The sequence below is a fragment of the Danio rerio genome, chromosome 4 (assembly GCF_052040795.2).
Source record: "Danio rerio strain M-AB ecotype USA chromosome 4, GRCz13ab, whole genome shotgun sequence".
Lineage (NCBI taxonomy): Eukaryota > Metazoa > Chordata > Actinopteri > Cypriniformes > Danionidae > Danio > Danio rerio.
In genome coordinates, this window is record NC_141024.2 from 22,672,539 (window position 1) to 22,698,254 (window position 25,716).

Below are 25,716 nucleotides of genomic sequence, written 5' to 3' on the forward strand. Positions count from 1 at the left end.
CATCCTCTGAGACCCATTCTTGTGCAAGAACTAGAGCACAAGTTTGTCCTTCCTGGATGTCCAATTGAAGTGCATCCTCCCAAACAGCTGGCTGTTCATCCATGTCTTCCTCCTGCACCAGATGAGCTGTTCTCCACAGTGTGTCCCATTCCTCCTCGTGCATGTGCTCCTCTGAGGTCAGTGTGTTCTCTCAGCTCATTGGAGTCACAGTCTTCAGATTCTGTCCATCCTTTAGACCTCATGTTTGCTGATATTGAGGATGAGGAAAGCGAGTTTAGGGAGACCATCCAGACCCTTCTCAAGCCTCAAAGATTCCGAAGGATGAGACAAATGCTTGCCTGGGAGGAGAAGGTGGAGGAGAAGGTGCAGGATGATGAATCGTGGAGGAGTAAAGTGTTTGAGTTCCAGGAAGCTGGAGACTCTGAGGCTGAACATGATATCGCCTCTCTGTTCGGCGTGACTCCTTTTGATGGCGCTGAGAGCAAGCTCAGTGAAAATGTCCTGGAGGAGCCAAAGAACAGAAGAAAAGTGCCGATGATTCTGTTCACCTGGGCAGAGGAGAAGGTGAAGGAAAAGGTGGAGAGGACACTCCAGAAGGAGAGGGTGAAAAGAGAAAGAGAGCTGCTGCATCACCGTTACAGAAATGATCCTAAACTGAAGCACCTGTGGATTAACAAACACAACTGCAACTACAGAAGTTGCTGATGCTGATCATCGTCCCTCCCCAAAATATCCCACTCACCCTTGACCCACTGCACAATCCTGCCTGTAAATAAACACTGTGCAATGGCTGAAAGATCTGTGTCTCTTCTTGTTTTTTATACAATATAGAAATAGTAACATAATATAAAGAACATGTTAAGCATAAACAGAATTATTTTTAATCTTTTTCTAAGCCATTGTATTTAATCGAAAGATGCTAAAATGATTTAACAGCTAACATTAACTTGGATACCCCACAAATGGTGGATAGACCCATAATGGAACTTGGCATTTGCATAGGTGATGTCACTTGTCATAGGCTGATAGAGTGACGCAGTGAAGAGAACCAAATGGTAAAGAGTACAGTTGTACACCCAAGTGTACACCAATAATGCTTGTTGCAGCAAATGCAACAAGCTGTTTTCTTGTAAAAGCAGAAACACAAGCAATCTGGCTAAGCATCTTTCAAAGGGCATTAACTGCAGACAGACGCACAGTTTTTGACTGCCTAACGCTACATCATTCACATCCTCAGGTAAGTATGCTAGCAGTCATTCACATAAGGTCTCTCTAAATTAGTATCATCTTAATAGTTTAATAAACACACACATTCTGCTACCCTAAAAATAGTATCTTCTTTTAGCAGTAGCCTAAATAAATCTTAAACATAAAAATGCCTTTACATCACTATATTTACTAACAGATGAATAATAATAATAAACTATTCTTATTAAGAAATTATAAATAACTTTTTTTACATTGCAAAAGGTTCTTAAGCTGTATTACTTTTAATCCCTAACACAGTTAACTCATTTATTGAAACATTAAACATTAGCCGCTGCTGATTGTTTAACTGCAGTTTGCAGGTCAAAGAGGATATTTTTTTCAATTGCAGAAAGCACAATAAGCTGAGAAAGGTTCCGACTTTTGCAAGAAAAGGCAAACATGTTGATTTTTCTCTAGAAGAGTGGCTAAAAACTGAAAGTCATTTCCTACCAACTGTGTTTCTTCAAACCACTGCACATTCTTTAACAGGAAAATTAGTATTTATTTGTTTTACGGTCACTGAATTCATTTTATTTTGCATTAAAAAAGTAATAATAAAATAAAGTGTTGCTAATGCTGTTCAATTTGTTTTGTTTTTTATGTAAAACAAACAACAACAAAAAACTGTACAAAACTTACCATTAAGAGTAACTTTAAAGTACCAAACCTATAAATAGTATCAATAAAAGTAGTAAAACCTTAATGATACCTGTACCAAGATACATTATGCATATGTACATGCAATAATCCTAAGCCAAACTCCAGCCCTAATGCTACCGTAATACAGTGGTTCCCGGGAGGTTGCAGGACAAAGAGAGGGGGTTGCTAGGTGATTTCCAAAAATCAAATTCACTTTATTAAACTATTAGAATTACCATATTTTATCCATAACCTACAGAAGAAAAAAATACTAGTTAATAGTTACATAAAAAACAACAACTAGCAAATAAAAAGCCATCAGCCTTTCCATTTTTGCGACCCCTGGGGTGATTACGTTATATTAAAGACACAGCACATTGATTTTATGGCACCAGGTTAAACTTTCTGACACCTTTACGGCACTCATGTACATTAAAAATAAATACAGGTCACAACTGAACAAGGAGGATGGTCTCCGAGTGGCGGAGGGGGTTGCAAGTCACTAGCATTGTTATTTTTGGAGTCGCAGGCTGAAAAGTTTGGGGACTCCTGCCCTAATGTACTAGCATGTATGTGTTATTAACTATTAGTATTTGCTCTAAAATACACAACACATCAAAAACTACAAGACCATTGCCAGATTTGTATAATTTAATAATCAGCGCAGTGTGAAACAATCTAAATATCTAAAAATCCTTAACTCGGGAAGCATTTTCTAAACAAGTAAAAGTCTTGATGTTAGTAACATTGTCAAAATTAAGTGAGTTTTCCTTAAAACAAGCAAAACAATAAACCAATAGGGTAAGCAAAGTATATCTTGTTTTCATTTTTAAATAATTTCTTTATTTTGAAATACTATTTCTGTAAACAAGACAATATTTTCAGAAAATGCAGTAGAAAATGCTTCTGCACTTCAATTACTTTAGCTATTTGGGTTAGAACTCACTGCACACCATTAAAATATAGCATGCACTACACTTTAACCAACTCATACTTAAAACAATACTGCCTACAACTATGTGTACACCAATTCATTGTCTTATACATATTGCTGTCAACATGTCCAATTGTGATTTGTCATGTTTTTTTTGGGGGGGGGGGGGTCAGTACATAAGCATTTCACTCATCATAGCACACGTGCTGCTGATGATGTGACAATAAAAGTGATTTGATTTGATTTAGAAACAAGACAAAAACTCTAAGTAAGAAAAGTCTTTTTTGCAGTGTGTTCAATGAATATGCAAATCTTACATTACAAATACTCAAATACTACAGTAAAAAACACAGTGGTTAGGAAAACTGACTAGTAATAAAAATGCCAAACAAAATACTTCAAACAATTTCCAGACTTAAGAAAAAAAAGCCACTGCAAAGAACTGTGACATGTTGATGTGTTTAGCTCTGTGTTAAACCAATGGCTTCTATTTTTGTCACTTCCATCCTGAGCGACAATAAGGAACAAAATAAATAGTTTATGAGAAGTGATCTACAACAGAAGAGGACAGGAGATGTAAAACGCTGATGTTCATCACACTGGCAGAGCTGCAGCTCTGCATGGATGTAAAGGTGTTAACATTAACCAGCAGCTTGTGTCTGAAAGTGAGCCCCAGTCACAATGACAAATGTGCTGACACCACAGTCTCAGCGCCGCAGCTGCATCATGGGTAAGATAAAGTCAAAAGTAAGGACAATGAAAACAGAGCAAAGATTAGTCTCACTCTCTCGGTCTCTCACCTAAATGAGCTCATCTGACGGCTTAAAATTAAACGAGGCCACATATCATTTTATTACGGCATCTTAAATGATAAAGGCCATTTGTCAGCTTGTATATTGGTTTTGTAAAGGACAAATCTGCATGGTGTCCCAACCACTAATGGCTCCCTTCAGAGCTGTGCTGATTCTCTTATATGCCCTACATATATAAGCCTTTTTGTGTGTGAGAGTGAGGTTGTACACATTGGAATATAGCTAAGTATTTTACACTTTTGTATTCCTATTCCAAAGATAAAAGATACATGAAGTGACAGGATTTGAGTCATTTACATTGCTGCCCAAGGTTAGACATGAGTCACATGTTCAGGCAGCCATGTATTGCTATAATTAGCTTCTCTAGCATTTATTTTACTACAGACTTTGTCTCAAAAATACGGTGAATTTTTAAATTCTTTTTCAAATACTTCCCACGTGATGTTTATTGAAGCAAGGTATGTTTTGCTCTATTTTCTGTTCAGTATTGTCTTCTGGAGTTCTTAGTTTGACCGAACTAAAAACTGCTTTTAATTTTTTTTAAACAGCCCTCTTAAGAAATATTTAATTTGATTTGATTAATTCTTTTATGCAATATGTGATATTGTTGTTGAGTAAGCATGATAATGATCATTCTTACAATATGCTGTAAGATTTCCCAAGATGCAAAAAATGCAAGTTTTATTAGCTATGTTTTATATGATTTGTTTATTTAATGATATTAAAACAAATAGTAAAAAGATATTCTTCAGATCTAATTAATTCTAAAAACTGTCAAGCTGCAAAATTTTAGACTTTTAGACTCTGCATTGGCTGTTGTCATTTTCCTCTCCCATCTCGACTCCCACTATTACAATTATTTTTTTCAGCTCTGGGATCAACTTTGGGTCCAGCCAATGGCAGCTAATGAGGAGGTTGGGATAAAGTAAGACATTTCCATCTGATTGCATGCACATCACTTTAAATAGGTGCTTAGCTAAACAGCAATAGGTGCAAAAATATGTTTTCAAAATGGCAACAACACCAAAGCTCTAAGAATGCCAGATGATTAAATTAAAACGGCTCATACAAGGCGTGTAACATTTCGAGCACACTGGCTCACACACACACACACACACACACATATATATATATATATATATATATATATATATATATATATATATATATATATATATATATATATATATATATATATATATGTATATATGTATATATATATATATATATATATGTATGTATATATATATATATATATATATATATATATATATATATATATATATATATATATATATATATATATTATATAACTTACAAATTTAAAACAAAAATACCTAAACAAATCTTAATAATACATGACAAAATAAAGAACAAATGTAACAGAATATAACAAAGAAATACAATCTAAATGTAGCCAAGAAAAACTTTACCCAAACAACTAGCTAAACATTAAAGAAAAGGATGAATCCTCATTTAAACCTTTTAAAGACAATGTTTCTAGAGTGAAAATCCAAAAGGCTTTACGTTTCCCGCCGAAGTGGACACTTAACAACTTCAATCCCTATGCATTGTAGAGTGGAGACAGAATGTCTCATAACTAAAAAATGCTGCGCAACCAGACTTCTAGGATCATGATGTTAAAAAGTACATGGATGTTCAGAAACGTGAGTTTTTAAAGGCAGACTCGTCGAACCGACATAACATAAAACCACACAGGCACCGCAACATATAGATTACATTAACTGTCTTGGACAAAATAGTGCCTCGGATTTTAAACTTTTTGGCTTCATGGGGATGTGCAAAAGTTTACATTTTATATTTGAAGTTGCATTATAAACAATTTCCACATTTAAACTATCAAGTGGTATATTATTTTAAAAAACGTGAAGGGGAATTTAGATCAGCTCTTACCAACATGTTATGAATATGTTCTTTTATGTACTAAACGAGGTGAATTCTTTGAGGGTAGAATCACTTGAAATAATAAGCCAGTGTTTTAATAGCACTATTAATGTCTTTAGTCACAAGCAAATATTTTATATACCAATTGAATGTTTTTGTTTTTTTAGCTAAGCTATCCTCTTGTAACATATCAAATCTAGATAACCAATGCATAAAATAAACGTTATTTATTACACATCTGCAATATGTATATAGTACTGCATGTACAATTATCATGATAACAATAATTTTGCAATAAATTGTGCAGCCCTCATATACAAAAGATAATAATAATAATAATAAACAAAAAAAAATAGGGGATGGGTGACGCGGTGGCGCAATAGGTAGTGCTGTTGCTTCACAACAAAGACATGCGGTACAGGTGAATTAGGTAAGCTAAATTGACCATAGTGTACATGTATGAATGAATGTTTCCCAGAGATGGGTTGCAGCTGGAAGGGCATCTGCTGCATAAAACATATGCTGGATAAGTTGGCGGTTCATTTCGCTGTGGCGGCCCCAGATTAATAAAAAGAATAAGAAAAAGAAAATAAATTAATGAATGAATGAATCAATGAATGAATAAAATAGGGGATACTAGCATCAAGAATGTTGTTTTGTCATTAAAATGTAATTGTACAACTATTATTTTGCTAGGGACATTTTTTTGAAACTTAAATAACTGAACATAGCATAAAACCTAAAGTATGTTTATTCTAAGATTTGATATTTGGTCATCTTAATTCAAATCTAATAGTCATGATGCACAGCTACTCTTGTTTTTTTTTTGTTTTTTTTTTTAAAGAAATATGGGAATTGTGTGCCCAACGCAGTAACACAGATACTGCTGAGAATCCTTTGCTTTGATAATAAGTCATAATATTCATAAGTGTTACATAACGTGAGGCTGCAGTGATGCCAATTGTGAATAATCTTGCCTTCTGGGTTTTCATCCATTTTCTCCAAATAAAAAAAACCATAATAATAATAATAAAAATTGAGCTGATTTTGTTTCCCTGAAAATTGAAAAAGGAAACACACACTGACTGTTCTGTAAGAAACTCATCTCATCACATCATTGAATAGATGGTTGTAAATGACAATAATTATAAAGATCTTCCTTACAGCCAACCAGTTGCTCGTACAACAGCCCGTACTCTTACTATGACATCATGTAGACGTGCGTGTCCCTACTGCGCACACATGTACACAAAGGGTCCCCATGCTTTCGAAAGCTCACTCATCCTTTTAATCGGTGTGGAATCCATCAAAGTGGGTCAAACTCCCTCCCATCTGCCCCACTGAGATTTTAATGCACAAGGCCTGATTAAAACACATACAGTACATACACACAGAGGGAAAATAGGCCACACTTCGCTGCTGGATTCGGGAAACTCCTGCATGGATTTTCATGAAGGACGTTTGTGAGCAATTACTCCGGGAGCCGCAGCGGTGAATGAAAGGTCAAGTGCTACAATTCCCAAATGGCTGTTTGCTTGATCACTGTAAACAAAATGCCTTTGTTCTGTTCTTGACCAGTAAAGCTTCAGTACTGCAATCAGCACAGCTTTGTATGTGCGTGCGTGTGTGTAGAAACAATCACCCAGGATATGACCTTGTAGTGACAGAATAAGATAGAGGAGATGTTGGAAATTACTGGAAATCGTAATGCTCAGTACGGTGACAGGAATGGAATCCAGACCACTTGAAAAAGTTAGTTTTGTGCTTGAGTAAAACCTTTTTTTTCTTTGATTTTATGAATACAGATGGCATTTCTTGCAAATTCTAATAAAAATGTTGTCATTCATAACTTTTTTTTTGCATACAATAACAAAAAAGGTGTAATGTTTTATCAATGTGAGGAATGTTGTTTACAGTACAATTCTTTTTATATATTTCTGTACTACAATAAAATTAAATCCAGCATAGTTTTAAATAACTATTTGCATTTCTAATTAGATTTAATAATCATACATTTCAATAGCTTAGAATCATTATTAATCTAATGAAAACAAAAATAACTAGGCTAAAAACAAAAGTAAGGTTATGCACGGTTTAAGGCTAAGGATTTTTTCTACTGGTCAGGCCAGGGGTTCAGATATTTACTTGCCCTGCCCTTCTAATAACTAATTTATTTGATCTTTGCTATGATTGACAGTAAATAATATTTTTTCTAGATATTTCTATACAGCTTAAAGTGACATTTAAAGGCTTAACCAGGTTAATTTGGTTAACTAGGCAGGTTAGGGTAATTAGGCAAGTTATTGTATAACAATGGTTTGTTCTGAAGACCATTCAAAAAAAATAATAATAATAATAATATATATATATATATATATATATATATATATATATATATATATATATATATATATATATATATATATATAAGCTAATAATTTTGTCCTTAAAAGGATGTTTAAAAAATGAAAAACTGCTTTTATACTAGCCAAAATAAAACAGATAAGACACTTTCTCCAAAAGAAAATCCTTATCAGACATACTGTGAAAATTTCCTTGCTCTGTTAAACATCATTTAGGAAATATTGGGGGGAGGGGGGGGGTCAAAGGGGGGCTAATATTTATTGTATATATTAAGTAAAAATGTGCCCTACATTTAAGTTTTGATACCCACATTGTCACCAAATATAAATCAGAGATGTAAGACTTTCTCATAGCCTCATTTCAGTTATCAAGTTTTGTGAAAAGTGTATAAATGTATCTACTTAATTAATCAATCTATTAAAAAAAATAGCGTTGGGTAGAATTGTGCATTATAGGCTTAAATTATAAAGAGAAATAGTAGAGATGCTTGCTCAAAAATGAACAAAACAATAGGCCTAATACAAAATATTATAAGACTAAAATATGGAAAAGGTATCAGATGGTATTTTCTGTCAATTTTCCTAATGAATAAACAGCTCTCTGTAATATTTCAGCATACTTTCACTTTCGCATTCAACATGAGATGCACATTTGCTGGTAAGAAAGACTTCCCGTCCTATTCATAATTCTCTCTTCATGTAGCTGTATATGTGGTTATTACACAACCATAATACACTGCGATATAGCCAGGTTTGGTAGTTTGTTGGATTGTTTTGCTTTCTCACTACAAATGATCCGCTCCAGAGTTTGTTTCAATCAGGCCAAGACCACCTCATTCAGGGAGTCTTGGACCAATTGTTTCGGCGTGGATGTGAGCACGATTGGGGGTTTCACATACGCCAAACGAACCACTGTGGGCAAACAAGACAGGCTTCAAAACAAGCGTATAGGTGTGAAAAGCACCCTATGACCCGATAGGGCCAGTAATGATCCTGTGTACTGTCCAGAGTATCTCGCACGCTGGCCCCAAATCATCGGGCAGACCTTATTGTTGAGCCCTGATTCGGTTGAATTATAGATAGTAGTGGATTTCTTGAAGATAAATATATATTCCAAAACATGATCAAATATATATTTCTGGTTATTGTGAATTAAAAATACATGCAATCTGCATATGCAAAATATACAGGTATGCATCACAATCAGAGCCATGTGTAATCCAAATATATTAGATTATATATTGTATGTATATATATATATATATGTAAATCATTTAGAAATACAGTTTTTTTATTTTTGAATTAAAACAAAAATTGGTCAAACAGGTTTTAGTCCAGTATACTATATTATAAATGAGAGTAAAAACGAAAGATGCTACCTAAATTCTACTAGGAATGTACTGATATTCATTTATTTCATTTCTTAAATCAAACAAAAAATATAATAAAATAATTCTGTAAGAATGTAATTAGAGATGACAAACAGCAACTGTAAAGTAGCTAACCAGAAATTGGTTGGTGAACTGTGTGTTGTAACAGCACTACAATCATAATAAAGACACTTCTTGGTTCAAAGAACAGCACAATGGCGTCAGGCGTCACGAGTCGTGCCCTGCTGGTCTAATCCACGAGCACATCTGCTGTGGGCATCGGCGGAGTAATCCCTCATAGGCGTAAATGAGAGAAAAGAGAGAACGAGCATCTTTAAGGGGGTGGTGTTGACTCCTCCTGTGGATCTGACTCTGGCACAACACTATGGCTCTGCTCCAATAACTATTCTACTGTCAATAGGCCGCATTCTAGCTGAAACTGAGCCTCAAACACAACTGCTTTTAGGAGCTCTTAATGAACAGCAACTTCATTTATGGCTATTTATGGACATCACACAAATAGTGTTCCTCACTAGCAAGACTTGACTTGTGTCTATAGTTGATTCCCTTTCTTTTCCATGTATGTTTCAGGATCTCAATAGATCTACAGTAGTCAAAATTTGAAGTGGATCATCACCTTTTCTCAAAGTTTTCCTAAAATTAGGGCTGCACAATTTAGAACATTGTGATTTATCTGATTAAATGATGCGATTTATGATTTAAAATGTGATTTACTATAAGTTCATAACAGAGCTATAGATGATGTGGTGGTTTTAACAGCACCAAAGAAAGACCAAGCATGATCTCAAAGTATGCTACAGTATGCTACTGTTTATTTAAAACCAATGTTTCCAATAAAGTTGTCAGTTGTCATGACAAATTAAGAAAATAAGTATTTTAAATTCAACTTAATAAATTGTATATGAAACCTTATATATATAGATATAAATCCTTTAAAACCTTTACATTTAAATTGTTACATTTTTTATATAGATTTCATGACATTCATGGTGCATTGACAATCTTTTCCAATAAACTATTTTATATTTTACTTCTTCACACAAGAATTCTTGCATTAAAATGTATAATATATAAATACATTTGTTTTTATATATTATTTGTAATACAATTTTTTTTTCCTTTAATACAGGAGTCAAATAAATGAACTGTCCCTTTAATTTGACCTGCTCAAAGTAAACTCCTTTTGAGTGTTTCAAACAAAACTTAAGTACATGCAGAGAACAACATGAGCATTTATAGCACATAAATAAAAGTAAATATTATCCGGCTTGCTTTTTGAGCATTGTCGAGCGAGTTCTAAAACACCGGTGATCAGTTAATGTGTTCCCTGCGATTGACTTTAATGGTTAGTGCAGCTCTGGTGTTATTTACCAATGAGTGACGCGGATATGGATAAACGGCCATTCTTACCTAACGTTACAATCTATTCACAGCTAATCCATGTTAGATGCGGTGGATAAAAATCACACTGCAGAGTAAAACTTGTGTGTCTGCATCGACAATAATCACTGTAACAGTCGAGAGAGGACTGGAAATGTTACCTCATGCAAGAAGGTCAAAGGTCTACACACACACACACTAAGAAAGAAGAGAGAAAAGCAAAGCGGAGATAAAGTTCAAACTTTTATTTTCTCCATCGCAGTGAAATAGGGGCTCGTGGTTCTGCTGTAACAGTGGTCTGCTTTTTAAGTAACGTTAGTTGGATTGTTTAAATTACTCAAGCTCACCTCCCTCGCCTTAGTAATAATCAAAAAAAATCGCAGCTGTTGCGATTTGAAAATTTTCAAATTGCGATTTTGGTTTAAAATCGATTTATGGTGCAGGCCTAAAACAACAGTCATTCTTGTCCTAAGACAATTTTGAAAAACATTATTGATTCACTTCGAATGTTGACTTCTGTAGTTTGGTCATCCATAATGAAGTAAATTAAAAAATGTTTCTATTTATAGATAAAATCTGCTCTTTTGACTTAGCTTATTTTAAAAAACGCAAAACCTTTGCTGAGAAACATTCAGTGTGGACAGAGAACTGGTTCTCATTTCACATAAGTAATGAAAGCAAGCAAAGTTATGTCTGGAAAAACCACCACAGCACACACAAAAAAAGTAGTAAGTATGAGGCTGTTTACATTACAACGATAGCTAAAAATGGGGGGGAAAATCCCATTTAAAAAAAAAAGTTTCACGTTCACATAACAACGTTTTCAAAACAGTAGGCATTTAGACATCTTCAGACAAAAATGACCAAAAACACTGCATTACATACGCTAGACCAGTATTTGGCACTATCATCTGATTAGTAAACACTACCGGTAAGGAAGTGGCAGTATGTCGGCAGAATGTGTAAGTAGAATTTGCCATGTGTGTAAGATGTGTCTGAGCATGTGTTTTGGTTGTAAAATAAAGTAAATCCACACTTTGCTGATGACGATTCACTTGAGCAACAACAACACCATCACGTACTCCACCAATGTTGTGTGTTTGTTCACGATTGCCTTTAATCTACAATTCCATAAACATTTACTATGCACGCACATACTGTAACGTTTCCATTTTCATGGACTTATTTTTGGGTGTTTAAATAAATACAACAATGGGAACGTAATAAAAACCTTCCACTTTGTAACCTATTTTAAGTTTTACATTTGTTAAAGAAGATTTATGTGATTTCAGCCCCAAATATGTTATGTAAACAAACAGGCAAAACACATAAAAAGTTTGAAGTGTTAGGCTAAAAACCTAACCTAAAAACCATGTTCATGGAGGACCACCAGCACTGCATATTTTAGGTGTCCACTTTGTTTGCCACACCCATTACAGGTCTTTCAGTCTCAGCTAATGAGCTGATGATCTGAATCAGGTGTGTATTGATTAAGGAGACTTGGAAAATGTGCAGAGCTGGTGATCCTCCAGAAACGTGGTTAAGAAACACTGATCTACATAGGTCTCAAAGCATTATCTAGAAGTAAGGCAGCTTAATTTAGCTGGCTAGATTTATAAAAAGTCTTCATGTCAGAAACACACCTACAGTGCCAAAAAAAGTTGTCTAGGTAGGCAGCTTAATCGGGTCTAGAACATATTTTTATAAACCTGAGACACCTCAAATCAGCTTTTAAACCAGCAACCTCCTCATTCCCCCAGCGGCCACAACACATGTGACAGCACAAATAAAAAAGCTGACTAATTACTGTAAGCAAGCACGCATGTATGATCAACTCACACATGCATCGCATCTGAAACAGAATTGCTGTGCAAGTGCTTACCGGCCTCTTCACACTGCATGTGATGATGAGCATCTGTGATTGAGCTAAAACCACTTTGCTATCATGACACTGTGCTGACGAACAGTTATACTCCAATCCTCCTCCACCATGCTAATCGTTGCAGTGGCCAAAACTGCTGGTGGAAACAGAAGCAAAAGTTGCACATTTAATGAAGAGGCGCAGCCCTGTCATCTGTTTTCCCTGACACTTGGTCGGAGCGCCACTGGAGCGTGTCTGCTCAAAGATAGAGAAAGAGAGAGAGCTAAGAATGGGTTTAATTGCTTTGACCAAATGCTCACAAGGGGAAAGAAGAGAAGGAGAGTTTAAGAAAGAACTTTGTATTTGCCTAAAATGGTTCAATAGTGATTACAGGTGATGGGAAGAGTGGTAGTGAGAAATTAATAGCTCTATGAAATTAATACTTGTATTCAGTATAGATACATTACATTAAATATATATATATATATCAAAAAGATATGTGACCCTAAAGCATAAACCCAGTCATTTGAAAATCAGATCTATATATAACCTGAAAGCTGAATGAATAAGTTTAAAGTAGGGCTGGGTGATAATATAGGTATCAATACTTTTTGACTGAACACCATTGTCAATATCAATAAAGAAAAGAGTTGGTATGTAGTTTCGATATGAAGCGCTATAGATTTATTAAAAATGTAGCTGTTGAGCACATGCCTTGGAAGCAATGCAAATAAGCTTGTGGTTTAAGTTTAAATGATGAAGGAAACCACACCTCGCACTTGTCACTTCAGGTCAGAATTACATCACATGTGAAAATGAGTGTCGTGGCTAGCAGCAGTGAGGAGATTGTAAATAAAAAAGGATGTGAGGATGTCGCCAGAGTAGCTTTTTGGTTTCTTTTCTTGTGCATCCAAGCCACTAGATCACCATCATAAAGTTTTTAGCATTTTAGCAACTTCACAATTTATAATGTTGCAGTATGTATTTGAATAATGATGACTGGTTCCTTTACTTGAAAGCTCAGATCTGATTATCATAATTTGTTTTGTGTACTGTTTGAGGTTTACAATATCTTTATTATTTACACCTTAAAGTTTGCTTTGATTGTTCAGTATTTACACTTTACCACTGAACACACTTTGTAAAATTTTATTTAAGTCTATGCCTCTTTAACACTTGTGTTTATTTTATTATTAAGAGATCAGATATTTTGTTTAAACATTTTTGCTTTTGACTATTAAAACAATTTGCCTTACTAATGCTTGCAAATCAAAATAAAGTGGTTAAATAAAAAAGCCAGCATTCCTACATGTTTAGTTAAAAATAATCAATAATTATGGCTATAATTATCAAATAATATGAAACATGATATTGTGATTTTTATTTTTATTTTTTTGCAATATCACCCAGCCCTAAACTTAATATTAAGATTAATAATACAATTTGATAATTGACAAGTATACCAGTGAATAGTTTGTGGTTCAGTGTAACACTTATAAAGTGTAAAAAATTGATTTAAAAATAAAGAGACAACTTTAAAGTTATTATCAGTTTACTGGATTGCAGTTTTAAGTAAAATGTTAATTTAATTTCATATTATATAAATAACAACAATGACCACAAAATAACAAAATAATTAAATAATCATAATCATATAACTGAAAATGCAAGATGCACCACACACCATTTTTGTTTACAGTAGTAAAGAGCAGTGTGCTGTGTTTTTTTGTTACTAGGCATTCACTGTATTAACGATCTTGGTGCTGGAGCTAGTGACAACACTATGAAGTGTATACTGTAGATGTGTAGTAGTGGTGAACAATTTCTTTCAAGGGAAAGGTGTAGAGGTAGGTGTAGGTGTAATCAAATTGGGATTGGGCCTTTAATTGGGCTGATTAATCATGGCATTATCTGAGACAATAACTCTAAAAATTCTTCAGGATTTCATCATATTTTTAATTGTTGTAGCCCACATGATCCAAATCTGTGAATAAAATCTGCACATTAACCTCTTATTTGTAATGCAACAAAAGTGCTTTGTCTTCGCCTTGACCTTTGATTGAACAGAGCGTTTCATTTAACACGTCCCTGAAGTGAATGGAGCTGCGGCGGTGGGTGGACTGATTCAGGCATTTGCTTTGTGGCAGGATGTAATTTGTATTTAGCAAAGTGCCACCTGTAGTCCAGAAAATAGATCAGCCGTGGTGTCAAATTCTGAACTGAAGTCAGAGGTTACAGATGGAGCACAAACACTTCTGACACAACACACCTCAGCTAAGCAGGATTAACAAAGCATTCAATTCAATTTCAAATAAATGTACTAATTATGTTAATGTTGGCTGCACAGTCGATAAAACACTTCATATTAGAATTCAATTCTCTTACAGTCATACAGTTTTGGGTCACTAAATGACAGCTGAATTTTCAGTTTTGGCTCAACTATCCTTTGGCATCAAATCTCAACTGCCATTGACAATGTAACACTTACTTCAAGAAGGTAAAATGCATTATCTAATATTTGTCATTTAATTTGTTTAATTGACATAATATGGCTGTCATCCTCACTACAGCTTCCATCTCTGCAAATACGTGATTGAAAGGGCTTTTCCTCGCTAATCAGGTTTGATTGAACAATGTTACATCACCGCGGACCCTGGCAGCGAGAGCCTTGCAAACAAAAGGACAGATCGTTGAATCATGGATAATCAACGTCCGTCTGTTATAAAATGATGAGATACAGTATATGTGCATAGAAGATGATGGCTTCAAATGAGTCAAGTGGCTCAGGACAATTCAAATGCATTAGATCTCAATGGAGACAATGAAAGTCATACTTTAGATGGATACGACTGCCATCAAAAGCATCCGAAAGCAGAGTACGAATCACAGTCATTTTGTTACCAAGCAACAAAAAAGTGCCTTTTTCTCCTTAACACAGGCTATATATAAAACAATTAGCTAAAGTGTAAATTATTACGTATAATTTGCTCATATCTGAACTCAAAAGCAGGATTCCCCCGTCATTTAAGGCATAAATCAATCAAAAGTTTTAATTCTGTAATCTTTTATTCTCCTAGTTTTTGCTCCAAACCTGTTTGAGTTACCACACAAAATATATATATTTTTAGGAGAAAGTTGGAAACCTGTACCCATTGACTTGCATAGTATTTTCCTAAATATATCTGTGTTCAACACAAGAAAGAAACTGATTAAGGCTCGAAACTAATTGAGGATGATCGAATGCGGAACATTTTCAGTGAGCTATCCCAAATATAAGGTATATCAAAATAGTAAAGGTTTTAATGGTTTTAAGGTTTTATTCTCACCTCTTTCAACTTACCAACCTCCAGTGCAAAGCTTCAAGTCAGACTGGTTTAGTATTCTGGGCTGGACTGAGCCCTGTGTGAATGGGTCAAGCCATTCGTGTGTTTAAACCTACACCCTTTCTCTCCATCCATCTCCCCAATAATGTTCTGACATGTCTCTGAGCCACATCATTTCTCATCACCCTCTCATTACACAGCCTTTTAGCAGGACAATTATCAAAATATCATCCTTTAATAGGCAGTCCTCATGGGGCAAGCAGGTGTGGAGTGCTTTGTTCAAGAGGGTAATTGTGATCAAGCAGAGGAAGCATCAGTTCTACAGGTCACCTGTACGTTGAATTAAATATCGCAATCTAGTTGAGAAAATGACACAAATTTGATATATTTGATTAACCACACATATGTTTTCAACTTTCTCTGGTATAATCCATGTTACAACTGGATGAGACACAATTAGCAACTTAAATTTAAAATAAATAAAATGTTTAAAATGTCTGGTAAGTGCAATAAACTGCTATTTCAAATCTGCATCCTTTTCCACTATGCTTCGAACTGCTAGGTTTTATCCATTTGCTGGCATTTTTTTTTTATTTAAAACATTTTTAATCATCGAAAACAATTATACTACAATTATAATATAATTATACTAAACTTATCACTTATTCTTAAAACTTTTTATTGAGTCCATGCAGGTCTAATTATGTTTATTCTTAGTTACATAAAAATATTTGATACACTGAAAATGGATTTTTACTGAACCCACATTCTGATATTTTATTGACAAAAGCAGACACTTACAATTTCCCTCTAATTCCCAATAATCTATCTATCTATCTATCTATCTATCTATCTATCTATCTATCTATCTATCTATCTATCTATCTATCTATCTATCTATCTATCTATCTATCTATCTATCTATCTATCTATCTATCTATCTATCTATCCATACACACACACACACACACACACACACACACACACACACACACACACACACACACTAATAAAATCACTTATAAATAATATGTACAATATTAATATTGATATGTTCATACTATTAACATTATACCACATTCATTATCATTTGGAATATGAAGAAAACACATGAATAAATGTAAAAACTATTATGATGCTATAATATTATTATTAATTAATATTTCAAATAATATTAGAGTGTTTATTATAATATTTTACACTAATTTAAGAAAGCTAAGTTATAGAGTATTGATTATATTATTCAAGTGATACACAGAGCAATAAATGCAGTGGCCATAGCAGTTCTTCATCTTTAAAAACACAGCTAATAACCATTCAGCATCCAGAAGGGATGCAATGTTTCTCTGTGAGCCAAATGGCAATCAATTCAAATCAATGCAAAGTTTCAAAACAGTTTGAATGTTAAACTAATTGCGATGCTTGTTTTGAACAGCAGGGGCTATTGTGTTTACTACAAACTTGCTTAACGTGCAATAGCGGTGAACAAGTTACATGCATATTGATACTGAGGAAGCTCCATCATCATTCAAATCAATGAAGTCTGAGTCACATCATCACACAGGCAATGCTGTTATTTCTTATCAGTTCAAATGATTAAATCAATAAACATAACCGTGACAAGTATTAAATAGTGCAAATCTAACAATGATGGAAACTCATGTGAACGTTTAGCTGATTTGTTCTCAGTTTTTTGCTCTGCCTTTTTCTCTCTATCCACTCAATTTGAATGAAAATTCCAGATGTTTATATAAGTGGAAACTATAAATAAAGAATTACTTTAAATATACATATTTTGTGTTCATGATAAAATTGCAATGTACTTATGTTATTTGACGAAAGATATGACAAAATTGTGCAAAACAATGTGCAGCATTTCGGAAATAAAAAATTAATTTTGTTAGGTGAATCTTTTTAGTGTCGATTTGATTTGCGATTTAATTTTGTAGTCAAGATTCAGCTTAATAATCTGTAAGCCGTGGCAACAAATTCTGCCACAGCTCTTAAAAATGACCTGTTATTGTTCGGTGTCTGTGACTTTGGAAAAAAAAAATATACCCATATTACCAGTGCTGTTTTTTTTTTTAATATTAATTTGAAGCAGCAGACGTGATTATCCCACATGTCTGTGCTTTTTTTTTCTATTTGCTTTTTTATTGTAGGCGTTCTGCATAGTTTGGTTGTGCAATTCTGATTAGGCAGAAAGTGTGCTCACTTAATTGGCTGGTAACACTGTCACACAAAGACGACAGTCACGCATTAGCTCTGGTTGGGGAAATTATATAATACATATATACAGTTAAAGTCAGAATTATTAGCCCCCCTTTGAATTTTTTTGTCTTTTTAAATAATTCCAAAATTATGTTTAACAGAGCAAGGACATTTTCACAGTATGTCAGATAATCTTTTTTTCTTCTGGAAACTTTAAGATGTATAGAAATGTCTTGAACAATATCTAGTAAAATATTATTTACTGTCATCATGGCAAAGATAAAATAAATCAGTTATTAGAAATGAGTAATTAAAACTATTATGTTTAGAAATGGGTTGAAATAAATCTTCTCTCCGTCAAACAGAAATTGGGGGAAAAAATAAACAGGGGGGCTAATAATTCTGACTTCAACTGTATGTCCTATCGCAGCAACAACACACTAAACACAGCTTACGATTGCTATTCGATTTCAATGAATCGCACAGCCCTAGTTTGAGATCAATATTGTTAAACATCTAATTATGAGTTGAGTAAATCATTATTTAATTTTCAAGAACTATAGATAGATATAATACTATATATAGATAGAAGATAATAATACCTTCTAGGGCTGTATTATGTTAGAAAAAAATAACATTGCAATATTTATTTGGAAAAATGAATCATTTTAGATAGATTTTTTTAGATTGAATAATGGTTTTGTATGGAGTGCATCTACATAAAATATAATAAAACTCAAGCATAAACACAACCCAACAGGATACAAATAAAATAGTTTTTGTTTTTTTGTCTAACATTATTTAGATGCAGAAATTTAATTTCCGATTGAACTTCTTGATGAAATGGAAAGCTCTGCATGGTTTAAACTCACAAGAATTGCTTAAACAATGACAAATGTTTAAACTGTGGTGTCTGGTGAACTATATCCTGACTCAACATTGTCCAAACATACTAAAACTTTGACTATTGCAGATTAGGGTTGTGATATTCCAGGAATTTTCAAGGCTGAAAACTTTCCATGGGAATTAACGGAAATATATAGGAACTAATGGGAATAAACTGTGAGTTTGGTCAATTAAAAGTTAATCTATAATAGGATACTTAATTGTAATTGACAAAAATAGATATCTTACTGCCCTGCGTATTACTATATTATATAGCCTATATTGCAATACTGATGCTGAACTATACTGTATATGGTGCAGCCCTAATACCCAACTCAACTATGGCATGAGATAAATGCAGCTACCTCCAATTATACGATCCAAAGACCCCCTCAACCTCTCATTTTTCCACTAATCCCAAGGGATAAGCCAGGAAGGCACCCTCCACCACCTTTTATTATCTGAACTTGGGCAAAACTGCACGGGCTATGAGACGAGAGGCCAAGATAATGAAATTATACTCGCTGCGCTTTACAACAAATCCCTAGATGCCAAGAGCTATACATTTTTTATATTCTCTTATGGAAAGAGCCATCTTACTTACATTCAGTTTGTAATCCATTTATGCTATGAGTTCTGTGCAGGATCTGCACGGTAAACCACTATAATTTTCAACTCTAAAGAGACAGGTATGCACTAATACAGAGTCAATTGCTAACGCTATATTTATTCCTTGCGTCATGCAAATGCCATTAACAAAACAAGCCTTGTGCTTGACTAACCTTACATAGACACACACATACACAGATTTGAAGAATGCACACACAGCAACCAGCAGCACTAGAGATGTGCTTCACTGCGCCAACACTAATATTGACTCTGCATAGTGTTTGCCAGGTATGAAGGTAATTCAGTTGCGAAAGTCGAGAGCTTGCAAATGTAAATGTGAGCACTTGTGATAAGAATATTTGTATGTGTAGGTTGAAATGTACACTTACAGCTCTGATGTGAACAGCTGAAATACTCGATTTGCACACACACACAACAATCCACACACTTGTGTTTTAAATTCGAAGTTGCAGATTAATAGTTGTGTATTTGTAAAATGTCATTCACAAATACAAAGTGACAGACACACGTGTGCACGGCAAATTTGACTGCATCTTCGCTCTACAACCATAGGTCGGCACTCACAACCTCTCAGATTCGTCAGTACAACTACAAATCTCCCGCGCTCTGACTTTTGCAACACATCTCCCGCGATCTCTGTAGCAGAACTCATCTGTGCACTCGCAGATGCAGAGGCGTGAGCAGCGCGGGGCAGGGGAGGGGCGGGGCTGGTGTAAAGCTGTTTGATTGGCTGATGCCTGACCAATGAACAATGCCAGCAGCCAACAGGACTGAGGTGCAAAATAATCATTTCCCACGATTATTTTATTATTTAGGGTTTATTTAAACTCTTTTCTGAAGAGATTCTTGTTAAAAATAATAAATTCTGTGGAAATGTACATACCAGTAAAAGAGCAGCAAAGCCAGTTTATTGGCTAGAGCCAGCCAATGAGATGGGGCGTTTCTGTTTGTCAGGACACAGGGCAGCTCACGTTGTTGGAGGACTCGAGCAATCAGAGGGTAAGTTATGATTTTTAATAATTATCTATATGTTCAATACTGTTAGCTAAGCTAAGGACTGTGCTGGGTGCTTCTCTTGTTTGTTTTTTATATAAGAAACAGTTATGAGTTATCTAGGAGCTGCTTTCAATCATGTTATATGGTTCTAAAGATAAGATTCAACCCACATGAAATAAGAAGTTGTAATAGTATTTATAGTAAATAATAGTACGTTTTTGAACCATACTAACTATAGTAAACTGTATTATACTGTATATATTGCAGTATCTACAACTTTGTTAATGAATGCAACAGCACACTGTAGTATTAACTAGAAGGAACTTTAATAAATTGAAGTATATTTACACACACACACACACACACACACACACACACACACACACACACACACACACACACACACACACACATTAATAGCAATTAAAAATAACACTAGGCATTTCAGTTTCTTACAGATCATACCGGTTTTTGTTATTACAACCTGCATCATATCTATCTATCCATCTATCTATTTACATGTTTGTGTACAGTGTGTCCTTTATATCACTTTTTTAATTATGAACGTTACTAACTATAGGTTATTTCTCAGTTTCCTGTAAGGATGGAGTGACAGGAGAGATCAGCATGTTTCAAGTCGATGAGGAACTCAGAGAAGCTGCATAGCTTGAATAGGATGTTATTTATGCTAAAGATGACATGATGATCCAGCTCATCTACAAACACTTCAAAATGATTCAGATCATTCAAGAGGAAGCCGACTTTATTTTCTCTTTTTTCTTGCCAAGATGACTACAGATTTGAACAAAACACACACTCACCCACAAACACAACTTTTATTTTGATAATTGTTTAATGTAGTATTTTTACACTTTACTGTAAGGCAGGGGTGTCAAACTCAGTTCCTGAAGGGCCTTAACCCTTCACGTTTTTAGTTGCAACCCTGCTTCAACACACTTAAGTGAAAGTTTCAAACAAACCTGAAGGACTCAATTAGTTTGATCAGGTGTGTTTAATTAGGGTTAGAACTAAACTTTGCAAAGCTGCAGCCCTCCAGGAACTGAGTTTGACACCTGTTCTGTAAGGGAATGTAATTTGTCAAATAAAATTTACAGTCCAAATAAGTGCAGTGCAAATGTCTAGTTACTTGTATTGAAATATTTCAGGGTTTTTCCTTGTTCATAATGAGATGGAGGTGGTAAATCCAACTTCATCATTACCCATCAAATGTTATCTCCTCTTTAATCCTTTGCTCAAGCCTTAACTAATGGTCAGAAAGCAAGCCATTGTGTAAAGCTGGTTGATGCTCGCTGTAATAGAGAGAGATGATGACTGTTCAGCTTATGTTGCTTAACCCTGCAGATGAGATGCTCAAAGTGGACCCTCAGCCGAGCGATGGACACTGTCTCCCTCACCTAGTTGCTCTTCCTTTGAACACACATATCATGTTGAAGGATGCAAGTTGTGGACCTAAATCAGATGTAATGCATGTAGATGTAAAAATTAGAAAGAAATGAAACTGCTTTAAAATGTATTAGGTTTTACATATAAATATGTGTTCTTAACAGATTTGTTTCAACTTGATATTTGCATAATAAATGGCATTAGAATGTTTAGTTATAAACAGATAGCTATATTTAAATTTTTTCAAATTTAAGCTATATATATATATATATATATATATATATATATATATATATATATATATATATATATATATATATATACACATACATACAAGTATACTTCAATTTATTAAAGTTCCTTCTAGTTAATACTACAGTGTGCTGTTGCATTCATTAACAAAGTTGTAGATACTGCAATATATACAGTATAATACAGTTTACTATAGTTAGTATGGTTCAAAAACGTACTATTATTTACTATAAATACTATTACAACTTCTTATTTCATGTGGGTTGAATCGTATCTTTAGAACCATATAACATGATTGAAAGCAGCTCCTAGATAACTCATAACTGTTTCTTATATAAAAAAAAAAACAAGAGAAGCACCCAGCACAGTCCTTAGCTTAGCTAACAGTATTGAACATATAGATAATTATTAAAAATCATAACTTACCCTCTGATTGCTCGAGGCCTCCAACAACGTGAGCTGCCCTGTGTCCTGACAAACAGAAACGCCCCATCTCATTGGCTGGCTCTAGCCAATAAACTGGCTTTGCTGCTCTTTTACTGGTATGTACATTTCCACAGAATTTATTATTTTTAACAAGAATCTCTTCAGAAAAGAGTTTAAATAAACCCTAAATAATAAAATAATCGTGGGAAATGATTATTTTGCACCTCAGTCCTGTTGGCTGCTGGCATTGTTCATTGGTCAGGCATCAGCCAATCAAACAGCTTTACACCAGCCCCGCCCCTCCCCTGCCCCGCGCTGCTCACGCCTCTGCATCTGCGAGTGCACAGATGAGTTCTGCTACAGAGATCGCGGGAGATGTGTTGCAAAAGTCAGAGCGCGGGAGATTTGTAGTTGTACTGACGAATCTGAGAGGTTGTGAGTGCCGACCTGTGGTTGTAGAGCGAAGATGCAGTCAAATTTGCCGTGCACACGTGTGTCTGTCACTTTGTATTTGTGAATGACATTTTACAAATACACAACTATTAATCTGCAACTTCGAATTTAAAACACAAGTGTGTGGATTGTTGTGTGTGTGTGCAAATCGAGGATTTCAGCTGTTCACATCAGAGCTGTAAGTGTACATTTCAACCTACACATACAAATATTATTATCACAAGTGCTCACATTTACATTTGCAAGCTCTCAAGTATTGCTACTGATTTACTTTCATAGCCAGGTCTGGAGAGGAATGCTGAAGAAAGAGTGAGAAATATCATCTGTACAACAAAACTGAGTGCCAGTAACCCTCTTTTAAACTGACATCAGCCTGAGAAGAAAGCATGTAATTATATGGCTGCAAACTACTGACGAAGAATAATGTAGATGCCAAAGGGAAACAGTGACAAAAAAGCAGAAGAAAGCAAAGCTAAATGCAAGTATTGACATTCAGGTACACATATAATTATGTGCAGTTACGATAGCAATCACTTCCCATGTCATTTGTCATTGACGGAAACAACTGTGTACAATCAAATGCAAAATAATTTATCACTTGGTGGAGGACAGTAAAATTAGACTGATAACAACATGGACAAAACTAATAGCAAACAGTTAATTTTAAACTAGACATGAGACACTGACTACGTTTACATTGCCATCAGTAATTGAATGATTTGCCTTAATCTGAACTAGACAATAATATGATTAAGGTGTTTACATGAGATGCTTTTAGAATGTTCCTTTCATGATCCCGTTTTACATGTTATAGCACATAATTCGATTACCGTCATTGCATCACCACACTATCCACATTTCTTCCAGAGTTTCATGCAGTTTCGGGTGTTTCATTTTTAAATTGTCAACTTTAACTGTAGTTTGGCACTTTCACGTTCATTCAGAAACATTTCATTCATGCCCCCTGTGATAAACGAGATATTGGACACGAGTATGAAGTGCTGGAAGAGTGTAGTTTTAATAAAATTTGATACCGCACGCCATATGGGGAAAAAAAAGTCTGAATTTCATGATGCAGGTGTCTGTGGTTCTTTACTGGCTCGGTAGGTGCAGAAAATAGTGTCAAAGAGCCGTGTGTGTATAGACTATCCCATCACAAAATGCGGAGAGAAGTCCTACATGAAGGTATAAGTCTGATTAAAGTGTTTACATGTCTACTGCAGTTCAATAATGTGACTAAAATTGGCATTGTGATGTTTTATTTTTATGATGCAATATAATTTCACTAGATGAAATGAATAGCTCTATTTGGAAAGAATTTACATAACATTACATTGAATACAATGATTTTGTAGAGCGCATCTGCATTAAATAGAATAAACTAAAGAAAAGTAATTATAAAAACAGTAGATAAATTATATAAATTAAAAAACAACAGTTTTTTTTTTTTAACACAAATTGAGGAATCAAACGTAAAACAACCGTTGTGTGTATAAACCTTTCTTAAAGTTAAAAACATTATAATTTCATGTGCATGAATGCTTTAAATGTTCACACAATCTCAGGCCTTAAAAACACAAGCACTATCAACTGTGGCTCTTGGTCAACTACTGTATAATCTTTATTCAACAATGCAGATCCTGCGATGTGACAATTGCAGATGCACACATTGCCATATCGATGTTGAAACGATTTATATTGCGCAGCCCTATTTCTCATCAATGTGCACATTTCACTACAGTTTTATTAAAACACTTTTAGCCCTTTTCACCCATATGATTATGGAGCCATATTATTAATATTGACTTACTTTCACACAGTTTTTTTGCACAATACTATAGTATGCTATGACCTTAAAACTGTTTTACCTTAAAACTATTTATAGTGCATGATTTATAAAATTAAACCCTTCAATGTTTGTGTTACATAATCATGTTCTTATGTAGTAAAATTGCTCTGTATAGCTGACCAGGTACAGAACTGAATTTGCCATGTACAACTCACAATAAATCCTATAAAATGTTTTTTTTTAATTGACAAACAATAAAGCAACATCACTTTAGAGCCACTTAGTGGTATAACAACATTTTACTGTCAAACGGTCATAAAACAAAGTTATATAATATTGCTATACATATTTTGTACACGATGAGAACAAGCTAAATATTGTGTTTCAGTCTGTAGTTTTGGCTTAACATAGAACCAAATTAGGGTAACACTGTAAAAATCATGCCATAACAACAAATTTGATTGTTATTTTAACTGATTTTAATCATTTTATCAGGTTTAAGCTATTAGTTTTTTTTTTGTTATACAAAGTTTTACAAAGTATTCTGTAAATATGAAAAAAATCTGTATAATATGAATAATTTTAGATTGACATATTTATATGACATATTACATATTTATTATCCATTTATTATGAATGATTTCTGTACTGTGTTTGGGCATCCAAATGTAAATTCTAGGCCCTGAAGCAAAACTAATCGAGACCTACTCGGATAAACAAGCGTGTTGCTTTCAAAGCGCTAACTCATCTCTGCCGTACGTGCTTAAATCGTTCATGCTGTGGCTGTACCTGGGAAATAGACTGCCATGACAGA

At 34.4% G+C, this 25,716-nt stretch overlaps 1 protein-coding gene and 2 long non-coding RNA genes across 30 annotated transcripts in view; 1 reads left to right on the plus strand and 2 right to left on the minus strand.

The window, feature by feature from the left end:
• Nucleotides 1-25,716, minus strand: part of ppfia2 (PTPRF interacting protein alpha 2) — a 340,251-nt gene that overhangs the window by 151,335 nt on the left and 163,200 nt on the right. The window lies entirely within an intron of this gene.
• Nucleotides 18,015-25,510, plus strand: LOC141381630 (uncharacterized). The gene is made up of 3 exons (XR_015483198.1): nt 18,015-19,849; nt 23,397-24,245; nt 24,337-25,510. It is a non-coding gene; the product is annotated as an uncharacterized LOC141381630 (long non-coding RNA).
• On the minus strand, nt 21,413-22,913 carry LOC147844715 (uncharacterized). The gene is made up of 2 exons (XR_015483192.1): nt 22,661-22,913; nt 21,413-22,048 (listed from the first exon to the last, which is right to left on the minus strand). It is a non-coding gene; the product is annotated as an uncharacterized LOC147844715 (long non-coding RNA).